General features: G+C 39.1%; 1 protein-coding gene across 1 annotated transcript in view; it reads left to right on the top strand.

Moving 5' to 3' along the window:
• Positions 1-8254: 8254 nt before the first annotated feature.
• Positions 8255-15191, top strand: part of rph3aa (rabphilin 3A homolog (mouse), a) — a 28973-nt gene continuing 22036 nt past the window's right edge. The window contains exon 1 of the mRNA XM_084746274.1: positions 8255-8406. The gene's annotated coding sequence lies outside the window, so the exon portion shown is untranslated. The remainder of the gene's footprint in view (positions 8407-15191) is intronic.

Genomic DNA, 15191 nt, shown 5'->3' with positions numbered 1-15191 from the left:
ACTGCTCCCGGCAAAGAAACCTTTCCAGCATGCAACCAAAACCACAGCGTGACACTTTTTTCTCTGATATGTTTTTAGTTGAAAAAAAAATCTGCCTGAGAAGATCTGCACCACTCAGACTGTTCTGTAGACACGAAGCTACAAACCAGCAGCTGATTAGCTTAGCAGCTAGCCTGGAAGTATGCTAAATATGTTACCACAGGAGTTATTGCCAGTAATCTACACTGTGCATTTAGTTAATCAGAGCTGGTAAGAGCAGGAGGATGGGGTGGAGAATCACAGATTCTGACTTTGCTCATTTCAACAGATTTTTGATTTAATATTGAAATTGTGACACCTCAGACACAGATACAGCGTACGATGTTCACTGTCCTTTTTGCTCTGATTTTGGTCTCCACCACCTCCTGTGAAATATTTTTGTCTCTATAGCTGAGAGATGATAGATGCTGATGGCGTCGGGGTAAAATACTGGTAGAACCGCAGATTCTGTCTTTTAAATCAGACGCTCATTCAGACATTGTGACACCTCTAATATTTAGCGTACAGATGTGAGAATGGAGTCATTCTTTTCCTGTAACTCTGCAAGAAAGCAAATAAGTGCATTTCCCAAAATGTCAAACTCCTCCTTTAACTTCATCCTCACAATCAGCTGCAGTATTTCGGGAACTCAGATGTTTTGGCTCCAGCGAGACTCCACAGCACTCAATTCAAACGTCGTGGCCTGAAGTATTTTCTTTTGTCTTCTGCACATTCACTCTTCGCCGTCATGACGCCTTGAGAAAACTGCGGTCTCGCGATTTGAACTTCACTGTAACGGCGCTGACTCAGAATCTCTCGGCGGAGAGAGAAAAGGAAGAAGCGGCTCTCTTCTTTGCCTTGAGGGACAAGTTCTCAACAACCACTGATCCAGGATTGAACAGCTTCTTTCTGTAACATTAATCAGTGTTTTTTATACATATATATATATATATATATTTTTTTTTTTTTTTTTTTTTTTTTCGGGGGCTGCTTCCTCCCACCGGTGGACTCTGCTGCTTCACAGCAAGTGTTCTTTGAGATGATTCTCTTCCTGCTCCTCCTCCCGGGTGAACGCCATCAGCTGACTGAGTTATGAGATCCTCTGTAGTGTGGTGTACTGTATGCAGTTTTATCGTCAAACGGATGAGTTTGTACTTGTCTCATGTTTCGTAGAGTGCTTGCTTGTGGTGTTTTGCGTCCTGTGGTGTGTGTGAGTGTGTATGGGGACGTGTGTGTGTGTGTGTGTGTGTGTGTGTGTGTGTGTTGTGAGAGTGACGTTCTCAGATACTTTCTCGTTTTTTTTTCTTTTTCTTCCCAGATGATAAAACTGCTTTCCATTTATCATGTAAGCAATTTAGATGCATAGACGTGCCTTCTATGCATATGCCTATGTGTATGTGATAGCTATTAAAAAAAACAAACAGAACAGTGCTCTTTAGTTCCACCGCCATTCAAGAACCTGTAACACTTAAATGTGAATTATTTCATCCTGAACAAAAAAGGAAAAACGGTGATCGCAATGCAAACAAACTATATTTTTTAACATGTATATTGTACATGAGTACCTGGTAGAGGAGAATGTACTTACTAAAACATATCTACTTGCCAATAAGATATACTGTATGTATATTCCTACAGCTTTCTCTCTGTGACACAGGGAGGGACCTCTCACAAAGCTTCAGAGGTTTATTGTATGACTTTCAATGCAGTTAACCATGTTAACTTCCTCAGTAACAATAAATGGCAGGCTCATGCCACATTAAGACTGTCTTTGATTTTATTTGGCGAGTTTTCTTGACCGCTGTTTTTCAAAGTACAAACATAACAATGACGTTGAAGTTCTTGGTTCAGTAAAGGAGATGAGTCTGATAGAGATATTTGATTTAGAGATTATCGGTGATGGAGGGCGAACAAAAGACTGTTCACAGCTGCAACAATTAATCAAGTAATCAATTATTAAATAAATTGAGGGTGAAGTGCTTGGAAAGGGACTTTTATTTTGAAAGGAAGAAAAAATATATAAAATTTAGAAAAGGCTAAATATTCAGAAAACTTCCACATGCTGGCTGAAGAAATAAGAAGTGAGTTTCAGAGTTACAATTTATTCTGCATGTAAAAATCTGCATGTTTTGTTTTGTTTGTTTTTTTTGGCTCAAAACTGGATGGGATTCGCATGAAGTGAGTGTGTCTGTAAAGAGGAGACTCAGGTATTTTATTTAGCCTCCTTCCCAACAAGACATGCCAGTTTCATATGATACCAATATCAAACACGACAAAATAAAATCTGCTAATAGACAATAAAAACACTGCATGACTACTGAGGCAAGAGCAAAGATCTCTCTGCTTACAGTTTGGGTGAACTGACCCTTTAAACTAACTTTTATTGGCTGTGAACACAATTTAAATTAACATTTAAACGGCCTTCCTTCATTGAATAATTTGATTGTGTTGGGGATTTTTTTTGTTTGGTGTTGTTTTTTTTATGATAATTGAATTAAACCTCATCTGGAGACCTTTAAGCACTGATCAGGGATCAGTATTAGTTTATCTTAATCCTGTTTGCATCATGGGATGAGGTACAATGAAGCTGACATGAGTTCAGTGCTTAATGAGGATAACGACATTTAGAGACGAGGACAGAGAGACAGAAAAGAGATTCATGAGACAAAACAACAAAGACGTGTTTTTATTAACATTTCGACTGTTTCTGCTTGATTTTGTTATTGGAAGAAGATAGTTTATCTTAAAATAGTTAGAATCTGTTCTCCTCTGTTGAGGAAAATCCTCGTTTGGTTTCATCATACTGTTAAAGGGACAGTTCACCACAAAATCAGGAATACATAGTTTTTACTCTTAGCTGTAGTGCTGTTTATCCATCTAGATTGTTTTGGTGAGAGTTGCAGAGTTTTGGAGATATCAGCTGTCTTAAGTATATTTTTCAGGTATCTGTACTACAGCAAAAAAGACAAAAATGTCGTAACAAGATCAAAAGGACATAAAATAAGAACAAGATGAAAACAGCATCAGTCTAAGATGACTAAAAGACCTAACAAGACAAAAGTGACGTAAAAGGTGTGATGAGACAAAAAAAACAACGAAACAAGACAAAAATTATGTAACAAGATGTAACGGGACAAAAAAAGATGCAAAAGATGTAACAATACAAAAATTACACCAAAGACGTAAAACTGAATTAATGTCAAGTTTGAGTAAAAAAGTTTCTTTTTTTAAATTTTTACAAAATTACCTCAACCTGTCTTTTCAAATCCAGTCAACTTGAAATGTTAAGGCAGCCTGGACACAAGTTTTTAAAATGAAAACAAAGTGTGTTTTTCTGACAGTGGAGCAGCATGACGTGATGCCGGAGGAGGCCACAGATGATCAGGATGCCTGCAGACCTTCAGCTCCGATCGACCCAGAGGCCCTGACAGACGGGGGGCCCCGGGGCCGACACAGCGAGCACTGATCCTCTGCCGAGATAATCCGTCCACCTGACAGGTGCCGCAAACCAACCTGCTGATTAAACAGCGTGATTGTTGCACAGGTGTGTCTAAAACATGTCACAATAAAACTCCACTGTAAATGGGCTTGAATTTGTGCTCAGAATTTGAGCAGAATAAACTTTTTGTTTGAACAGAGAAAGTTTTAGATCAAAAAAACAAAAGTGCTGCATTTATATTTTTGTGTTAAAAACATGGATTAGTGCAGCTTTAATTGAGAACTAGAGAAATTAGAAAACATGCCTGGAGATCCACAGGAAGTCAGGAGATATTTACTGCTAAGTTGTTTGTTACCTGTTTACCATCACAACACCTCTGACTTTACTCACAGCCCCGACCACCTGTGTGAAAAGCTCTTGCTGATGGAACCTGAGAGTCGATGGGAGGTGGATGATTCTGCTGCTGGACCTCTGATCTCAAACAGCCTCCTCCTCCTCCTCCTCCTCCTCCTCCTGGATACACACAGTTAGATTATTTCCACCTCAGCAGCTCTCATCACTGTTAATTAGTGTCCTGGCTGGTAGATGACTCACAGACAGGGTTGTATTTGTCGAGTCGAGTCTTATAGGGCAGTAATAACAGTTATAACCTGCTCAGTGAACACACACCAAACATCCTGAGCCTCACTTTAACCCAGGAGTCTGCAGCATTTACAATCAAAGAGCCATTTTTGACCAAAAAAAATCTGTCTGGAGCTGCAACAATTAACTGAATTCTCTTTTTTCCCTGAAGACTTTTCCTTTTTTTAATTTGGCAACTGCAGCGAGCTGATGGAGACTCAAGAAGACGACACAGACGAAGGCTGTGACGCACGTCTCACATTTTGTAATCTATAAAGACGACATATTTTTACAGTTGGAGAATCTAACAATCACTTTACACAAAAAAAATTGTTGAAACAATTAAAAATTTCCAGGCAGTGTACTGCAATAGATTTTTGACTTTGAGCCCGACTCAAACTTTTTGACTTTTGAAGTACACTTTAAAGAATTTTGCCGACCTGTAATCTTTAGTTGACTTTTCCTCTTGTGAACTTTAAATCTTTGTGTAAAAGTATTTCAGAAATTGTCTATCTTGGTGCCTGAAAAAGAAATGTTTTTTTTTAATTGAAAACACCAAAATTTTAAGTTAGACAGACGAATGCGCGCACACATGCACGCGCACACACACACACACACACACACACTTCCAGGCCTTGAGGCTCATCAAGCGAACAAGCAGCATGTGGACAGTTTCTCTGAAGGACATCTTAATACCCAGGGTTATTAATGACATTATTAAACACACACACACACACACACACACACACTGTTCACATCACTGACCTTCAGATCTTAGCATGCATGGTCATGAATTTGGCATTTATCTCTCATGCTTTCTGTGTTTCGCCTCGCTCTGTTTTCTCTCCCGCTGGTTTTATCTCGTCTCTACCTAAATTTATTTTTTGGTGATTGTGATTTGCAGACTCTCAGTTCTTTAAAAGCAGATAAAACAACTTTCCTGTCTGAGCCTCTGTGATGAAGATGATTTATGAAGCCAGAATCCTTCCTGTCATCCTCTCTTGTTTGGACATTGATTAATATTAACCTGGCAGCACGTTAAAACTTAATTTACCTTCGTGAACATGCCTGCTGTGCTCGTCTCTGTAATCGTACCCTCATATCTGTGATGCGTTCAGGATCATTTGCTCGCAGGCGGCCCTTTGGCCATCCTCTTCACTCACATCTGCACAAACACAACTCTGGTTTCATCCCTGAAGCTCTTCTGCTTCATTTGCAAATCTGATTCCATCACATCATCCGTCCATCAGCCTCGTCTCACTGAGCGGGACGTAAATCATGCTCAGGTTAACACAGACAGACAGACAGACAGACAGACAGACGCAGGTCTCTGACTTATGTAATTAATGATTTGTTTGCATAACTGCTGCTTAATTATATAAAGAATCAGACAATAAAGACCTCAAGCTAATAAAGTGAAAGTTTAATTAACAAACTTAGAACATCTACAGTGTTTAATGCAGGTGGGGAAAAATGTCGTCCCTGGAGATTTTCTGCTGGACCGCCACAATAACACACTTATGAGATGCATAAAACAAAGGGGATCTTTAAGCAGCTGTCAAAAGATGTCCCTCCTGAAATAATCCTTCCACATTTTATTCATTATTTTTATCACACACCAGGCGTGTAATTAAACCAACGTTATCTCTTTATTTTCTCACTTGGCCTCACCAGCCCTAAACATCTGTATTTACTGTCCTGGCATCTTTCAGCTCAGACAAAATCCAACTGATTCTACCTTTAATTAAAAGTAAAACTCAGACTTGAAAAGTTGAATCCTCGTTGTGATGCATTCACTGACACTCTCTTTACATGTTGTTGCTCACCAGGACCTTGTTTTGGCACTTTGTTCAGGGTTGGGTGAACATTCAGTTTTGTGCAAACCTTCTCGCCGGCGAGATATTTGGCTAATTAAGAGGGTAATGTAGCATAGTGACAGAGCAGGCACAGAGGAGGGGGGGGGGGGGCGGTGGCAAATGATTGGACATTACAGTGAAGGAGCCACAAGAGGGCAACAGCAGGCCGGACACACACGGCCACACATTTTGGACGACAGGCTGGTAGTTGTTTAATTTTAGCAGAAGCTCTGGAGACAGAAAGTGGTCCTCTGGGACGAAAACAGGCCGATGAATCAAAGTGTCTCCACAGAGCAGGAGGTTAATTTTAATACACTGACAGGAGGAAGCAGTTCACATGTCAGAGTCACGTCCCACGTGTGTGACAGCCACGGCGTTTGTCTTTGTTGCTCCAGTGACCCTTCTTGTAAAATGGCTTAAGGTTAACTGTTGGCTACGTTTGCTGAATAATAGAATTACATAATCATTACAGTCTCTAATTGCACAGTGCAGCAGGCCTATTGGATTTGTATTGTATTGTACATAATAAGTGCAGCTGTTTAGCTTGAGGGGAAAATAAAGGACCAAAAATAGATCTATTATAAAGTATTCCCATATGGTGCATGAATACGAGCGCGCTGCGACACATGTTTACAGTCAGAGAGACAGTTTGGATGGAGAGCGGCGGTTTGAACCTTTAAAACAATAACAGACGAGGAGATCTGATCATTTAAGATTACAGTGAAGAAATGTTGTGTTCAATTCAAAATCCATTTAAAATATTCTGAGCAAAAATGTCTTAAAATATCAAACTAAAAACATCTCAATCTGCAGAAAAAATCTCTCCTGAGTATTTGACAATATTGGATTGTGGATGTGTCATCAGTAAACGGTGTTTTACGGTTGTAGCTGCTCAAGCTAGTTTTGAACTTCACTGGAAAAAAAACCATGACAATAGATTTTTGAGTTTTGAGTTCATCTCAAATGTTTTTAGTCTCTAGAAATCAAAAGATTCAAGTTCATCTAAAGAAGAAAACTAAAGTTTAAAGGTCAACATAACTTTTTAAAGTTTATTTCAAAACTTGAGAGTTTGAGTCGGGCTCAAAACTCAAAGATCTATTGCAGTGTGTTGCCTTTAAATCGTAAGTTGTCTCAACTATTCTTTTTTTTTTTTTTTTTAACAGTGTGCTTCATATGTTACAGATTTTGGATCATTTTAAACCTGAAGCAGTTCTTTAAATTGAGACATTTGAGAAGTTTAGAGCAGAAATGTCTCTTTGATGGAACTGCTAACAATTTAAGAACATTACCTCTTAGATCACAGATTGTAACATCAGTCAAAATAATCACAATGTTTTTTAAAATCATCGAGCTCCACTGCTCTTCAATATCATTGTCAGTTATAATGGACACTTTAAAAAGGATCAAAATTCATGCAGTAGATTAGAGTAAATCTATATGTCAGTTAATTGATTTTAAATTAAATATCTAATCAATCAATCGCTAGTCAATATCAACCCAGTCATCTCCATCTTGCAGTAGCCCAGAGGTGTAATCATCAAGGGTTCTTTGTAAGACTATGGGTTCCATTGAGAACCTTTTTCATCCAAGAAAGAGTTAAGATGTTGTCAGTCTGATTAATCAATGAAATGATCGTTAATTTTACCAATGATTGATGTTTATATTGTTGTATATTTTTGTTGTTTACATGTTCTCACAGCTCTTATTTCTATTTTTTCTATTGTTGTATGCAGTTTAATGTATTGTATAATGCACATCTTTTTATTTTTACATTTTTTTTGTTTGCACTTTCTCAATAATCTGATGTTTTCCTGTCTGTCAACATCTTTAGACCCACTGGCACCAAACAAAAAAGCTGACTCAGATATTTTTTAAGGTTTCATGAGCCAAAATGATTGGAAACTGCTTGTTTAATAATTCATTGTTTAAATGTTTTAATGTAATATTCTAACCTGAGAAGTTCTGTAACATCAATAGTTCCTCTTGAACTTTGGAGAGTAGTCGTCTAAAGTGGAATAAAATGGAAACACTCATGTAAAGTAGGTAAAACTTTAAATTAAATAGAGTACTTGAGTAAATGTTACTCTCCACCACGAGAAGAGTAAAAGTTGCAGGTTGAATGATGTTTCAGCTGCTTAAACAGTTTTTTTCCTCTCATAGTTCACTTTGCCAGCGATAGTGGCTTCACCATTTTGTCTTGTGCTGATGAGATGAGAGTGGACAGATTTAGTTAAACAGAGAGAGAGAGAGGGGGGAGGGAGGGAGGCGGAGCAAGGCTCTTTACTCCAGTGTGTGTGTTGTTGAGGAGGAGGAGGAGGCTGGCAGTGAGGAGCAGAGCGGCGGAGGAGCAGGATGCTGCTGGACGCTGGACGCTGAGACGGAGCTGCTGGCGTTTCAGTTTGTGTCACAGTGAAGCAGCTCTGATCCTGACAGGAGAAAAAGAACAACAACACATCTGTGTGATCGCCTCAGGTAAGAGCACACACACACACACACACACACACACACACTCACACCTCACACACACGCACACACACACACACACACACACACACACACACACACACACACACACAAAATTATTTTTATTATTTTATTTAAGTGTCAAATGATATGATGTGTTTTTATGGTGAAAAATGTACTTTAATGGATTTTAGTTTCAATGTTTTTCATTTCCTTCAATCAGCAAAGATTTGTATTAATTATCAACATATAGATTTTTTTTTTTTTTTTTTTTAAAGGTTAATTTAAAGGAACATTTCTGATATTTTCCACCAAAAACCTTTTTTCTTTCTCTAAATAATAAAAAAACTGTTAAATATTCAAAAGTAAAAATCATTTTGACATTATTTTAGCTGCAAAGGACAACTAATTCTGATTTATGTTGTGTTCAGATACATTTGATGTTTCGCTTTTGTGTATTTCAATAAAATAAGATTTTTACAGACAGCTGACGTCGTTTCAGTTTATTTGAGAAAGATTTATAACAGATGAACTTTAGACTTTATTACATGACTGATACTGGATTTTTGATGCTAAAACAGACATCAATATTTTAAAAAGCTGATATTATATCAGCTGTTCATTTTATTTAATTAATATTTTTATTTGTCAATAGACATTAAGTGGAAAATGACATGCATACGCTATCTGAACATTCAAAATCATATATTCTGCTTCTCTATTACTGCAGTTTTATTTAAATAAGTATAAGAATTAATTTTTTTTTTTCCTGCATAACTTTCTTTATGGCTAATTCATATATTCTCTATATATAATTATTCTATTCATAATAATTAATTTTAGCTAATAATGATGTTTTGACATAACCTATAAATCCATACAAATAGCCTGTATTAATGTGACGAGCTCAAATCTTGCAGAAACGTCCCTGAGGCTCGATTAAAAAGTATAAAGAGCTCAGCAGAGTGAAGATGAGGGGGTTTTATCCTTCACTACATCGTGACTTTAATTTATGTTAATAAATGACAGCAGTCTGTTTACATCAGACAGAAGGAGGTTTTATAAAGTGTTTGTATGTTATTTAATCTTAAAGGACTAGTTTGTTCAAAGTGTGTAATATCTCATGTATATTTAATTGCCTGCTGATCCTGGCTTTATGTTCACAACAGGCTGACCAATAAATGTAAATGTAAATTTACACGTCTCACATGCTGCATTGTTTTTTATAGTCAGATTTTTGTATTTGTTTTCCCAAGTTTCCTGTCTTTAGTCTAAGCTAAGCTAAGCTAACTTGCTGGCTACATATTTAGTGCACAAACGTTAGAGTTGTCGTCTGACTCACAGGATGTTCTCTGCGGGTGTCAGCCTGCCATTGGACGACTTCTTTCCATCAGCATCAGGAAACAACAACAACCTCTGATCTGCAGCCGACATGCAGAAAATGACAAGTTAGCGCTTAGGACACTAATAATATGAATGAGTTAGCTAGCAAACAACATAACTGTTTACTAACTTTATAGCTAATGTTAGCAAGCAAACAATGCAGTGTTATGTGTAACTTATTCGCTAACCTCAGACAGCAGATAAAGGCATGTTTTGTTAACTGGTTAGCTAACATTAGCCAGCAAGCAATGTGTTGTTTCAACTTTTTATCTAAAGTTAGCTATGTTGGTCCCTAAAATGGTGAAAAATAAGATAAGATTTTTTAAAGTCCTAAGAAACCGGAAAATCTTCACACTTAAGAAACTAGAATCAGATCATTCTGAACCGATTAATCAATTATCAGAATAGTTGGTGATCGTTGCAGCTCTGGTGTCAACAGGCTGCAAATAAATAATGATATTTTATGTGGCAAGAAAGAGTTTATTGGCTGACGTCTCAGTCATGTTGTGCTGGTTCTGTCTTGTATCAGTGAATAATAAATGCAGTTTATTGAACCATTGTTTAATAGATAGTTTGACCATTTTCTGTATTGATGGTTCCATAGTTTACTATTGCTTCACCCATCATACTGTGGTTTTCTTAGTTACTTAGTTAGAATCCAGTTTTATCTGTTCACACAGTTTATTAGAGTCCAACAGGTCAAAATACATTAAACTGTAATAATCCTTCTTTTTATTTCTTGAATGACATTTGATATTTTAATGACCGTCAAAGTGGAAATGTCCCCAGTGTTCATTTCTGGCCACCTTAAATGTTTGTCTTTTACAAATTGGACGGTGAAAAAGAGATGAGGAGGCGTTCGGTCTTCATCTCCGGGTTATATGAAGAGGAAACAGTCAGCACAGAGGGCGAAGTAGCAGGCAGCTCACTGCCTAACACTTATTGGCAGCAGTGAAGTCCAAGCTGACGGAGAGGGATGGAGGAAGGGATGAGGACAGAGGGGAAGAAAAGGAAGCATGCAATTCGCTCAGTGTGTGCGTGAAATCGATTTGTGATACTACAACGCTCACTTTTTTTATTTGGTCTATCATCCCGAGCCGGCAGAGTTTATCGAGCCCCCTCTTCTTTCCCATGCTCCCTGTAATCTCTGCTGAAGGCCCCTTTTGACCCTCGATCAGCGGTATCGACTGCAGTGTGTGTGTGAAGTGGGTGGTGGCGGATTAACGGGCCGCTGAGCGCTCAGGTGCTGACTGATGTGGCTAATGTGCTCGAACAGAGACGCTTCACGCCAACTCAACACCCCCTGCCTGCTGAACTCAGGGGAAATATCTCCTACTGTAGGGTTTTTCTTTTGAGAGGCTGGCATTCAAGACTCAGTTGTCTTCAGTGGAGCTTTTAGAGGAAAAACAGTCTGTTAGAGGGTACGGTCACCCAAACTGCAAAAAATTCCCATGTATCTTGTTACAGACCTGCAGTTAAAGTCCAGATGAAAGGACATTTTGAGAATACAGCTTCCGTACTGCGATATCTAAGTATCTGAATGAAACAGGATAGACAGGCAGGAAAAAACTTTGAGAGGAACGTGATTTGACTACAAAAAAAGTGTGTGTGTGTGTGTGTGTGTGTGTGTGTGTGTGTGTGTGTGTTTGAGTCTTTGATCTGAGCTTTGTGCCCCTAAAAGTTGAAGACTGATTGATGGGTGGATGCTGTGATTTTATTGGTTGAAACTGTTTGGTTCAAGACCACGTAAACACCAGTTCAGTGGGCAAAGTTCAGCCAAAACTCAACCAGAAACACCAGAAATGGAAAAAGATTTTGCTGGAATAACATTACAGGATTACAAATACTGACGCTGTGGGATGGTAAAACGTCCCGACCACAGGAAAATAAAGAAATACAGGTAGAGAGCAGGAACTCTGCACATACAGACACCACCACACACTACAGCTTTAAATCTGTGCCCAAACACAACCCGATCCCACCCGATCCCAACGGATTCGGGTTGGATTCATGGGTTGTACTATATTTATTCATTTATTTTCATTTTACTCCCCACTTTAGTCGTTGTCAGTTCCGATTCCCTACATGTTTTGTCCGTCACTGAAAACTCCTACTGTTCGGTGCGTAGAGAGAAGCTGGTTCAGAAAAATTGTCGGGCTGTAATTGGGTTCTGGTTGAAGTATGCTAAGGAGGGTCGGTTTCAGATAAAAATTTGTTTGATTTTTAATTATAATTGAGTCTATTATTTAAGATAATAAAAGATTGTGGTTTTATCTTGTTGATAGATTTTTTGGCGTTCATTTCATGTAGGTAAAATTGCCTCTTTGGTCATAAAATGCTGTCAGGGTTTAGGTCAAGTCTATTTTGACCTAATCCATACAAGCAATCAATTGAAATTCATGAATTTCCCATTTTCCCATTACTTCCAGTGAGGACTCTTCCACATGAGCTCATTCATTGGAGCGTTTAGCAATTTGGACGGTTGAAATGTACAGTAATTGACTTTCCTCCTCCTCAGAGCTGCAGCTGAGGCATTATCGTTTCAGCACTCGGGAATTCTCTCTGCACAGCAGGAACAACAGATGTGTTGCACAAATCCACTGTGGCCCCCGAGTGTTTGATTAGCCGTGTGTGTCACGGGAACACTTGAATTGTTCACAGCCAGGAAGGGTGATGTGTGTTTACGTGTGCGTGTCACAGGAACACAGTTGTAAACAGGAAACCTTTATGACAGTTGAATATGTTGCTGTGTGTGGACGTCTCCCTGAATGACCCACATATTCTGTCAGGGGCCACGGGGCAAAGATGTCCAACAGTCACCAACACCAGCAATATGTGAATCAACCATCCACAGTCTCATTTGGGTCCCATATGTGCAGAAAAATGTCCTTACATGGTCTCCATAGATTCCCCTTTGAACCCATCTAACTATAAAGGAAGGGATCTGTCCATCTGTAAGTTTGTCCTTTGATTTTCTCAACAACTGTTAATTCAATCGACTTTTCACTTTGCAAGTTTATTATCGAGGGCCCAAGGTGGTGCACTGTTGAATTTGGTGAAATTTGGCTAAAAGATGGCGCTAAAACTACAAAGTTTACATCGTACAGAATGGACGGTAATATTGTGCAGTCTGAACTGGGCATAAAACACTCTTGGAGCAGTGAAGCATCAGTCAGTGACAGTGACACTAACAATGATGATGTTCACCGACTCTGTTAGATGCAAGATTGAATGTTGACTGATGAGTCCTCTCACAGGACGCAGCGTCGGCCTCATTTATCCCCACCAGTCTGTCTTTACTCTGCAGACTGACCTCCTCATCGTACAGTCAGACGATGTACGAACCCCCTCCTCTCTCCTCCGGCCCTTTCATACACAAACACAGACGGAAAGAGAGAAAGAGACAGACAGTTAGCCTGAGGTTTGTGTTTTGTTTGGCTCAGTTTAGTGGCTTCATTGTTGCCCCTGGTGGATTCACACACATACACACAGAATAATTTCCACTCACTCCCCACTCACCATATGGATGTTTGCTCTCGTATTTAACTTCACTCCTGTCATCCTCATACACATGGAAATCACATTTATTCTGTGTTATTCTATTGTTAACTTTTTAACTAATGCTGTCTGGCAAACAACTTTTGGTTACGTTAGATGGGAAACAATGTAATGTTTTAACTTTTTCACTAACCTTAGATAGCAAACAAAGGACTGTTGTTAACCTTTTAGCTAACATTAACTTGCAAACTTTTAGTTAACTTTTTTGCGAGTCTTAGATAGCAAACAATGTATGAATGTATAAATGTTTTGTTAACTTTTTTTGCTAACATTAGCCAGCAAACAATGTAATGTTTTGTTTTAGTTCCAAAAATGGTGAAAAATTTCGATCAGACTCTTTTAAAGTCTAAGATGACGTCCCCAGAAACCAGAAAGACACCAGAAAATGTCCACATTTAAGAAGCTAGAATCAGATTTTCTTAAAAAATGACCCAATTATCAAAATAGATGGTGATTAATTTAATAATTGATCAATGATTGATTATTTGATGAATTGTTGCAGCTCTACATCCTTATGAGTGACTGACAACACTGTTTTTACTCCAGCTTTTATTCCCCATCCTACTCGTGTGTGATCAGTCTTTCACTCACATGTGTTTTGTCGTCCTGCCACCTCCTCCACTACACAGAAAACTCAGTGACGTCAAAGCTCTCAGCCTCCCATGATGGGCTTGAAGACCAGATTATTCTTATATTCTCAGCTCTATGCAGGAGTCATCAGAGAGGGGGTCTGTGTGCATGTTCATGGAAGGGTTAACGCTCCCCGGAGAGTCATCAGACGGGGGGATAAAGTAGGTGGTGATGCTTCTTTGCAGAACTAAGCTCCATAAGCTGCTTCCTCACTAGTCTGACAAGCCTCAGTGGAGGAGTGGAGAGACTTATTGTATGGGGGGGCGAGTGCATGAATGGATGGACGGATGATGATGAATGGATGATGGTGGATTGACGGGAGACGTGACAGCTGTGGGGACAGTGTGAGGACAGGAGTTTGGTCCTTGTTGAATAGATGAGGAGCGTGAATGTTCGTGGGAGAGCTGAAATGTTCCCGTCTTATTCAGAGGGGAGCGTTTGGACTCCTTGGGGAATGTTCTGTGTACCGTAAATAACCGGGATGCTGCTGCTGATGTGGTGGATGAGGTTGCCTGAACCAGGTTTCCTGAGATGACTAACCTCATTTAAGTTCCAACGACTGATCCAGAAAACCTCGAGCAACGTTTATTCTGTCCCACCTACTCTGTCTCTGCACTTTGAAAGGGTTCATTCTGTAGTTTTGACCAGTGTTCCTCTCAATGATGCGCTGCAAAAATGAAAAAGCTGAGATTTTTTAGAACAACTCAAAGTCTTAAGTTTTGAAAAAGTTTTACCAACTACTGATCTTTTGTTGAGATAATTTACTTTACTTTATATCCATATTTTTTAAACTTATTTAATGGAGTGTACACTCTGCATTTATTCAGAGTAAGCACATTTTTCTTGTCCTCGTAAAATATGAAATATTGAAAAAAGAAAATGAAGTCAGTCTGATGTGGGGAGGCCTCTCAGCATCACAGGAAACACAGGAGGATGACGCAATCTGTCAGTTTTCCTCCCTGCAGCGCTTACGCACACTCTCACATAATGTGTGTCTGCTTGTGTGCTGACATGAACAACTCGTGTTTGTGTGTGTGTGTGTGTGTGTGTGTGTGTGTGTGTGTGTGTGTGTGTGTGTGTGTGTGTGTGTGTGTGTGTGTGTGTGTGGCCCTGCAGCTCTTAGTCAGCCCACATAGTCTCATGGAGCTAAAATGCCTTGGTTTCCTTTTACTTCACGTCAATTTGCAGAGCTTCTCTCTGGGCTGCTGACTGTGTGTGACAGG

Source organism: Lutjanus erythropterus, chromosome 20, assembly GCF_056507025.1.
Source record: "Lutjanus erythropterus isolate fLutEry1 chromosome 20, fLutEry1.hap2, whole genome shotgun sequence".
NCBI classification, from domain to species: domain Eukaryota; kingdom Metazoa; phylum Chordata; class Actinopteri; order Lutjaniformes; family Lutjanidae; genus Lutjanus; species Lutjanus erythropterus.
This window is presented reverse-complemented; position numbering and strand designations above follow the sequence as displayed.